This window comes from Pelophylax lessonae (genome assembly GCF_965119305.1).
Source record: "Pelophylax lessonae genome assembly, chromosome: 4".
Lineage (NCBI taxonomy): Eukaryota > Metazoa > Chordata > Amphibia > Anura > Ranidae > Pelophylax > Pelophylax lessonae.
The window spans coordinates 424,034,518-424,044,882 of NC_138771.1; the positions used below are offsets into that span (position 1 = coordinate 424,034,518).

Sequence of the window (10,365 nt, forward strand, 5' to 3'; positions counted from 1 at the left end):
GAGTGAGCAATACCTAAGGGGGGACACGTGGTGTGGTGGAAGTCTTTTCTTGTGTCTTCATCCGTGGATATCATTCTCCTGTGGATTTTGTCTCATTAACAAAGGTGGACTCTATATGTGGACTCTTTCATTGGGTTTGCTGAGCGCTGCTTATGTGTTGAACTCTTCATACTTTCTGACTTTTAAGAGGATTAAGCACATGTTTTTACCATTTTGATTATCTTAAAGCAGCAGCTATATGCCAGGTTAACGTATTTATATCTGGCATATTGTTTTATGTTTATTTTTTCCTGAGCGCGGGGTGATTGCGATAATATTCAGTTATTTCATTATTATCTCAGTCTGTGTTTATTAGGTCTACAGTTATTAGTGATGTACACCAAAGCTCTGAGTTGGGACATTTTCATTTTAACATATTTATAAATGATAGAAGGTTTGGGATTAAAAGTACCATTTCAGTGTTTGCAGATGACACCAAGCTATGTAGCAGAATAACATCCTTAAAGGATGCCTCCAACTTACAAGTCAACCTCAATGCACTGTTTAATTGGGCAACTATGTGGCAAATGAGGTTTAAAAATGTTGATAAATGTAAAGTTTTGCACTTGGGGGTAAAAACATGCCTTCATCTTACATACTAGGAGGAGAACAGCTGGAGGAGTCAATGGTGGAGAAGGATCTGGGTGTTCTGGTTGGTAACTTAATCATGGCATGCAATGCCAAGCTGAAGTTCCTAAAGCTAGCAAAATACTCTTTTATAATAAAAGAGGTATAAACTCCGAAAGGCAAGACATCATTTCCCCCCTGTACAAATCATTAGTAAGACCTCATCTGGAAAGTTCAGTTCAATTTTGGACACCAGTTCACAAAAAAAAATATTGGGGAACTGGAGAAAGTACAGAGAAGGGCAACCAAATTAATAAGATGCCAGGAGGTGCTCAGTTATGAGGAAAGATAAGCTGAACTTAAAGTAGAACTATAGGCAAACTTTTTTTTGGATAGAGTAAGGGAGGGTTATACCCCTGTTGGATTTTTTTTTCGCCATCTGTGTCCCATTGCGGAGATTTCCCTTCACTTTCTGTCCCATAACCAAACAGGCAAAATAAGTGAATTCCTTGGGGACTCCCAGGTCACCAGAACTAGTTTCCCCATTGGAAGATTTCCCCTCTTTTACTTTTCTGGGGACAACCCAAAATCTGTGGTTTTCTTTTTACTTTCACTTTCAATGATAATGGTAAATAGGACAAATGGAGGATAAATTTCCTAAACGGGGGGGGGGGGGGGCATAGAGAACAATAAAATTTGACAGGTAATCTAATCCCTCTACACTCTATCAAAAAAAATCTATTTGGTGATTTTGGTGTAGATTTATTAATTTTTCAGTCATTACAGAGGACAAGGGGGCACTCTTTACATCTGGAGTAAAAGAGATTTAACCTTTACATACTGAAAGGCTTCTTCACAGTAAGAGCTGTAAGAATGTGGAATAGACTCCCACAAGAACTGGTTCTGGACTGCTAGTAGATTGCTTAAAAAAAAAAAGCTAGATGCATTCCTAAATTCAAACAATATAAATGTATATTAATATTTAATGGCAATAACAACAGGGAATATCTGATTGCCTAATTGGGGATCAGGAAGGATTTTTTCCCCCAACTGGGGCAAATTGAATGCTTTATTGTTTTTTTTTTTTTTTGCCTTTCTCTGGATCAACTATGGGTATAGGATTGTGTATACGGAGGTTTTCTATTTGTGTGTGCTTATGTTATTGGCTGAACTACATGTATTTTCCTGACTAACAACCTATGTAAAAAAAATAATTTACAGTAAGTATATTTATTTATGTATCTATTGGGCATTCATGAGTGTCACAGTAAGCAGCCTATTAGTTTTGAGTGGGATGTCAATACACTACAACAAAGCTCTAATGGACCTACAACTTTTTTTTTCACAACCCAAATATGGTTCACATCTTTGCACTGGGGTGCCAATCAAAAAGGAATGACACTACAACATACCACAATTCACACGTTGCTGTGCATTGCAGTATCACGCATTACCAAAACACAAAGAGATGAACTCGGCCTCAGGGATTGCTTTTTTTTTTTTTTAATCATTATTTAAATGAAACAGCCAGTAACACAGATTTTTCATGATTCTTTCATCTCTAGGTGTTGCCTTCTGATAATCACCATTGCTGAATGCTGATACTCATCCTCCACATATGCTGGGCTGAAGCATCAGGGAGTGGAATACTGCTGATCTTACGGAAAACATCTGTATTTACTGAACGCTAGGGCTAAACGCATTGTTTTTATTTTGCTTTTACAATGTACTATACTGTAAGTACTGGCATATATACCTCTTATAACACCATTAAATAAATGTAAGAGTCACCATGTACATTACCATCATAGAATACACTGCAATCAACATTCAATTTACCAAAATCATGCAATATGAGCACCTGCCTAAAATATTGTATTTTTTATCCAGCCTAGTAGGCCCTTACATTACTTAAGCCTTCCATACACAACTCAAATTCAAGTTCTGGGTGGCCCAATCTGCACCACCAGACTTGACATTTTTTTAAAATTTTTAATTAACTTTTGGGTGAAAAATTGCTGCCTGAGCAGGACAGGTGCAGTCACTGTTCAGGTGTTCAGCCGTGGGTGCCAGCTGTCAGATTACTATAGGAGTCCTCTGTCTATACAGTTTAGCGTGAATGGAGAAATCAATACTTTTATGGCTTGCCTTAGTTGTTGGTAGATATTGTACAATTTAAAAACTGTGTGAAAATAACCAGGTATGGTGGGAAAGGGGAACAGGGGCAGAAGGGGAAAAGGGAAAGGGGAAAAGGAAGGGGAACAAGGAAAGGAAAGGGGAGGGAAGGTTGAATCAACCAATCCTGGAAATGGGGATTTTAATGTGCCCAAACATATCAGACAAAATATGCTAAAAGGAATTATTCCATATTTATTTAAAGTCCAAAAGAAAAAAAAAAAAACACAGTAACAAAATAATGTATAACAATATATGCATATAATGCATCACATGACCCAGGGAATAGACCATATGATAAAGCTGTGGATCAAAATTGTACAATCTGTTTGTGATGAGCACAAATGTCCTTTCTGATTGCATAATATATTAAAAAAATTCCTGCCATGAATGAACTCTTGCAAAGAATGCATGCAAATTGGCCTGAGAGATTTAGAAGCCAGACAGCAATAAATTAATATCTCACACAGGAAAAAAAAAGTACACACAGATATCAATTACAGAAAGAGTAAAAAAATGTTTTCCAGAACGTTTTACGTAGGTCCCCAAGGGTATCATAACAATTAATGCCTGCGTCTGTACTAGTATCATTATAACAAAAAATATTAATTAACATTCCTTTGCTTATGACTTTTTGTACTGCAATTAATTTTCTCAGGGAACAGAAAATACTTATTCACTGTAACACTATATTACAGAAATGATGCTTATCATCTCCGTACAAACTGCTCTCCAGACTGCAAGTGGAAAGTATGCAAGTGTTAGCAGGCCTGAAGTCATATAAAAGATACGTGCTGTACCCGGTTTACTCACGTTTTATCAGCTTTCTAATCAGTGTAGGAAAAACTCAAATGAACAGCTGTAGAGTTTTAGAAGCGTCACTTGAGGAGTATGTGAAATTCTTCATCTGAGTGGGGCGTCCTGTACCGCCAGGCTGTTTTCTGTAAAATATGTGAGCGTAGTCCCATCTGCTGATACTCCTAGCTCTCAGACTGAACTTTTTCATTTGCTTTTGCCAAAGCATATTTTTCTAATGTTGTAATTGGCTTTGAGCTCTCTTTACATGCTACGTCACAAAGGAAATCTAGCCTCTAAACAGATGGTCGTACAGTACATTGACCCCATCCAGATTATAAGAATTTATCATATAGAAAATCTAGCTTCTAAATAGATTGTTGTATGGAATTTCGACTCCTAGAAATGCAATAGTAGGAGAAGTATACCACTCTAGTGCAATAAAATTCAGATACTTAAAAAAAAAACAAGCACAGTGATAAATTATCCAAAACATTGTGCAATTATCACATTCTGCAGCTTTGCAGCCTGAAATGAAGACAGGCACAGTTTTTGTTTTATCCAGTTGTATTTACTAGGCCAAATTATAACATCTAAGTGAAAGATATAGCCCCAACATGTCAGAAAAAAAAGCAAAAACAAACACAGAATCACTGAGTTGGAAAATGATCACTCCCTTATCTCAGTATTTTGTTGGACTACATTTTGCTTTAATTACAACCTTTAGTCTGTTGGGATATGTCTCTATTAACTTTGCACATCTAGACTTTGCAATATCTGCCCACTCTTCTTTGGAGACCCACTCAAGTTCAGTTCAATTTGATTATGTAGTTTGTGGACTGCAGTCTTCAAGTCATTCCATATATTTTCAATGGGTTTTAAGTCTGGGCTATGACTAGGCCATGCAAGGACATTCACGTTTTTCTCATTCAACCACTGTGTGATCATTTTTGTTGTGTGCTTTGGGTCATTGTCATTTTAAAAAGGTAAACCTTCTTTCTACTGACAACTTTCTAACAGAGTGCAGCAGATTTTACTCAAATATTTGATGGTATCTTGCCCCATTCATTTTTCCTTCTATCCTGACAGGTGCTCCAGTCCCTGCTGCAGAGAAACACCCCCATAATAGGATATTACCACCTCCATGCTTTACTGTAGGAATGGTGTTATTTGGATGGTGAGCTGTATTAGATATCTGCCAGACATATAGTTTGGTGTTGAGGCCAAATAATTACATTTTAGTCTCATGTGGCCACTTAAACGCACCTTGAAGATTCTGAGGCCTCGTGGAAAAAGTGTTATGGTCAGATGAGACTAAGATTGAATTATTTGGCCTCAACGCCAGACGATATGTCTAGCGAAAATCCAATATAGCCCACCAGGCTTTAAATTGTGTTCTCATTGTTCTGGTTTAGGGCGAATTGCAATGTCCATCTTGCAGGATCATCAGAAGTTGTCAAAATCCAATGATGGATGACTTCTTGTATTTTCGCAGCTTGTTCCATAACTGTGAGCTTGGCTAATGCTGCTGCTTCTTTTTTTTCCTTCCTTCTGGATTTCTAGCTGGGCTTCTGCCTAAACCGCTTCTGCATCAGCCTGCATTCTTTTTTGGGCAGCTTGTGCTCCTGCCTGGACAGCTTCTATTTCTGCCTGTGCAGCTTCTATTTCTGCCTGTGCTCATGCTTAGGTGGCTTGTGCTTCTGCCTGGGCACAAGTGGTGCTTGCGCTTTGATGGCTGCTTCCCCTGTTAATACAGTCAACTTCAGCTTTAGCTTCTTCTGCTTTCGTTTGGGCCATTATGAGTTGACTGCTCAATAAGGATCGAGCTTATGGGTTATTATTGGGCACAAGTGGTGCTTGTGCTTTGATGGCTGCTTCCCCTGTTAATACAGTCAACTTCAACGTTAGCTTCTTCTGCTTTCGTTTGGGCCATTATGAGTTGACTGCTCAATATGGATCGCTGAGAAAATACTTTTTATGATGCCTGCTGTGAGTGAGACCTTAGTGATTCATAAGATCCCTACAGCTGGCCATAGATGGATAGAATCTTGGTCAGTTTAGCAGGCAACCAACCAAGATTTGATCTATCTATGGCCAGGGGAACCAAACAGTTTAATAAAAGTCAAAGTGAGACTTTTTCTTTAAAGTATATCGAAGTCCAAAACTTTTTTTTGTTTTAGTCTTGAACAGAGTGGTGAGGGGTTGATGCTGTTTTTGCCACTTGTTCACTCTCTCTCTTTGTCACCAGAGCTTAACGTATGAGAAAATCCAAAATCTGAGTAGCCAGCAGAAAAGGAATATAGGAGAACTTTCCAAATGGAACACTTACCCTGGTGAAAAATGACTAAGAGGGATTTCCATCGATTTGGAGAGATCTATTCTCCTATATGTTTACAAGACAGGAAATCTTTCAAGTTGTTGTTTTGAAGTATAACTAAAGGCATAACTTTTTTGAGATTTGGATGCAGTGGAAAGGAGATTAGAACACCTGTTGGGTTATTATTGCTGTCTGGGTTTCGTGTTAGGGAGATTCACCCTCTCCATTTGTCCTGTGACTGTTAATACAAAAAATGAAATCAAAAGAAAGGCCCAAATTTTGGGTTGTCATCAGAACCAGGAATACAGGGGAAAACATCCACTGGGGACAGTAGTTATGTTGACCCTGGTGACAACTAGGGATCTCCTTCCTTTCCTTTTCCTCTCACTTTCTGCTTGAGCTATAGGACAGGAAGCAAACGTAAGTCTCCCCAATGGGACACAGATAGCAAAAAACAAAGTTGACAGGGGTTATAATGCTCCCTGACGATACTCAGAATGTAGAAAATAAAAGTTTGTCTTTAGTTCTACTTTAAAGTGGCATTAAAGTGGTTCTGAAGTCAAAATAGTGTTTTACCCTAAAGTGGTTGTAACCTCAGACATAATATATGAACAAAGCACATTCCTCTATATTGTGTACTTGTCTCTATCCAAAGCACAAAGAGTGTGATTTCTCTCTGCTGCCTCGTTCCTCTGTCATCTGCATAACTTCTGACAGATTATCCCAACTCCAAGAGAGAATTAGGGGAGGATGGCTTCAGCACACAGCCTATGATTGACAGCCACAACTGTGCATGTTTCTGTGTAATGTGAGCAAGGGTGTGTGTCGCTTCCCTTCAATAAGCTCTGCAGTGTAAGACTTCAGATTCCTGCCCACTGCTTTTCAAAACCGAGAGATGCATGTAAAATGCGTATTGTAGAAGCCTATAGAGTAGCGAGAGCTGCAGATAAACAGGTACACCTTACATATGAGGCTTTGTATAATCTCTGTGTATCACCTGATGATAATCACTATACTTGGTATATGTAAGGGTTTATAACCAATTAATTGCATTCTCTGCATTATAGCAGTATTAAACCCAAAACAAAAAATGAAATATATTACAGCTTACCAATCATTAGATGTGGTAGCTGCATAGGGTTTCTTCTTTTCAGGCTTTTTTCCATCTGTTTTAACCTGGTGATCTGGCCAGTAGCTTTTGGCGCACCTTTCTGTCTCCTGGGTTTTGTACAACGCTTTTATACCTTGGCTTTTGTGAGTATGCATTCAATTGTTTTAATTTATTAAATGAAGACAGTGATACACTAGGCCTTTGTGCCCTTTCCTTTGTTTGTCTAAACATTCACCTGACTTCTCTCACAGATCAAGTGCTGTTGTAGCTGCAGCACTATTCTCCTCTTCCTTGCTTTAACAGGAGACACTAAGAGCAGCAGGAGCCATAGGATCCCACTGTTGTCAGTCAAACTTCTGTGATTAGGGTGAGGGGGTTACTGGCGCTGTGTTTGTTTATGGACACACACAGTCAAGATCAGGAGCGCGCCCACACAAGTGTCCCTGGGTTGATAAGGGGGAACTCAGAAGAAGAAAGAGCGGACAGTGATTGAGGGGCCCGCCACAGAGCAGGTAAGGAACCACTCTGTGCAATATAATTTGCTGCTCATGGAGCCAAGTTGCAGCCATCTGACTCAACAGGCAGCTACAGACCAGACACAGATAAACTAGTGAGACTCTCTTGCAGCAATAGGTGTGCTGGGATCACAGGAGTAGGAGATACAGCAATCTTAGGCAGATGTAGTTTCTGGGTACAGCAGAACACAGGAATTAGAGTCTTTAGCAGTTCTGTGAATACAGGATACTAGCTGGAGGGCAAAAGGCCATGTGGAGCAGTGGATGTAGGCTGGAATGCATGCGGTGATGGGGAGCGCAGGGTGCAGGGTAAAGCCTCTTTCACACGGGCGTTCCGTATGTCCATATATTACCCCATCCGTTTGAGGGTGATATACGGACATAATGCATGTCAATGGGATTGCGGATGTCAGCGGATGACCATCCGCTGACATCTGATTTGCGTCCTTTCAGTTCTGTTCCGTTTTTTGGAACGGAACAGAACCCTATTTTTCTTCCGTTTAAAAAACGGAAAGGATGCAAAATCGGATGTCGGCGGTGTCATCCGCTGACATCCGCAATTCCATAGACATACATTATGTCCGTATATCATCCGCAAACGGATGGGATGATATGCGGACATACGGATCGGATGTCATCCGTGTCCGTTAAAAAAAAAAGTGACTGAACGGACTAAATACACTGAGTGGCCGTGTGAAAGAAGCCTAAGGAAGCAGGCTGCATGCACAGGGTCTCAGGAGCACAGGTTTTAGGATGGAGTGCACAGGGTCACAAAAGCATGGGAGGATGGAGTGCACAGGTCACAGGAGACTGGAGTGCAAGGGGTCAAAGGAAAACAGAATGCAGGCCAAAGTGCATGGTGTTTCAGGAGCACATGATGTGGCCTGGAGCACACTTGGTCACATAGGAACACAGAATGCTAGCTGGAGTGCAGGGGTCACTTGGAGCACAATCCATACTGGAGATCATTCAGAAGATTTACGGAAGGGGCCAGGAGACACAGGGGGGTCCAGCTGCTAGCATGTGGGTGAACAACACAACCCACACCATGATTGGCTGTGGTGCCTACAGAACCCCACACAGAATGGAAGCTCTGGCATTGGAGTGTGGAGCAGGTGAATGTGACATTCTGACAAGATCAAAAGGTATTCTTTTTTTCTTTGTTTCTTCTTTGTTTAACAAAGCAAAAGGAAGCACATAAGAGAAGTTCACTGTTACAGTTTATGTACATTTTAATGCTGTTTGAAACTTGTTTTAACCACTTGTCAAATGCCCCATAGCAAATTTACTGCTACAGGGGGCCTCACTGTGGAGAATCACGTACTGTATATACAGCGTACCTCCCGACAATCCCGGATTGGGCGGGACTTTCCCGCATTTACACCTGTGTCCCGCTGCCCCAATCTACAGGTGTGTTGTCCCGCATAATCCTGTTGATTATAACTTTTAGCTCACCTGCAGCAGTGTGGACATCCAGCATAGGCAGGGATTGGCAAACAAGCCAACTGGGTGTGCACTGTGCAGCCATGATAGAGACTTCAGCTGTCAAATCCAAGCTGTGATGTTGGGTATGGGCAGGACTGCTACCCAGACCCGCCCCCTCAAGCAACCAGGGTATAAGGAAAGAGCGCTGGGACAAAGCTGCAATGGGTCAGGATCAGTTGTCTATTCCTCTCCCCAGGGTTTTTTTTCAGCCTCAGTTAGTCCTGCACTTCACTAGTTGAAAGTGAAAGTAACATCTCTCCCACAGCTCTTTCATCAGCCTCCCTAATCTGCACTAGAGTTGGGACTGGCTGACTACAGTGTGTTCAAGGGGAGGAGGGGGTGCACCCTAATCCTTATCTCCTACCTGCTGGAGGAGTTCAGGAGCCGAAAAAAAGTGTGTACTTAGTGCACGGAAAGGGAAAGAAAAGCTAGTTACAGAAAGGTGATGAAGGTAGAGGAGAGGGGGCAGGGCCGGTGCTTCCACTAGGCAAACTAGGCAGCTGCCTAGGGCGCATTGCCACCTAGGGGCGCAGCCAGGAGTTGGCACTCTCTCTCCATCATGAATGATTATTGTGAGCTGAGGGGAGAGGTGGCGGTAGGGGAGGAAGAAGGGACAGAGAAAGATGCCAGGTGTCTTGGGCAGTGGCGGAACTATAAGGCCCTGGCTTTCCACCACTGTTGGAGGGGCCCCAAGAGGCAGGAATGGAGCCCACCAGAGTGCTGCCTGCATGATGATCCTCTTCAGCTGGAGCTAAACGGCCTTAACCCCAGGCAGGAAGTGACTCTCTCTACTGAGCTGGTAGGCAGCCGTTCATTTCCCTGGGTTTCTATTAAGCAGGGACTGGAGGAGAGATGAACCTGAGCCGGAGCTCGGCACTGGAGGGCGGAACCTTTACTGGGGCAGAAGCGACGAGGCTCTGGAATGGTCTGAGGAGGTTGGTAATGAAGGACATGCGGAGCTCTCTGACTGCTGCTTTTCCCTCCACCAGGAGCCGGTTGAAGCTGTGGTGAGCACTGTGGTCCAGGAGAGGAGCGTCCTGGGAGAAGGAATCAGCAGGATCACTGTGAAGGAGGGCAGAGTGGGGCCACTTTCTTCATACCGCCCAGTTAGTATCCCCAGAACAGGGGATCGGGATCCCTGGGTGTTACATGGAGCATCCCTGGTATGAAAGGGAATCGGGGTCACCAGGTGTGCCATGGGGAATCAGAGTCACCAGGTGTGACATGGAGGATAGGGGTCACCGGGTGTAACAGGAGTTCGGGGTCACCAGGTGTGCCATGAGGAATTGGGGTCCCTGGGTGTGCCATGGGGGATTGGGTCCCCAAGTGTGACAAGGAGGAACATCAGGGTCCCCAGGTGT

The 10,365-nt window shown here is 42.3% G+C and overlaps 1 protein-coding gene across 2 annotated transcripts in view; it reads right to left on the minus strand.

Annotated features, from left to right (window-relative positions):
* Window positions 1–3,780, minus strand: part of C1QTNF2 (C1q and TNF related 2) — a 110,660-nt gene extending 106,880 nt beyond the window's left edge. For both annotated transcript variants that reach the window (XM_082256864.1, XM_082256863.1), the window contains exon 1: window positions 3,595–3,780. The gene's annotated coding sequence lies outside the window, so the exon portion shown is untranslated. The remainder of the gene's footprint in view (window positions 1–3,594) is intronic.
* Between the last annotated feature and the right edge of the window lie 6,585 nt (window positions 3,781–10,365).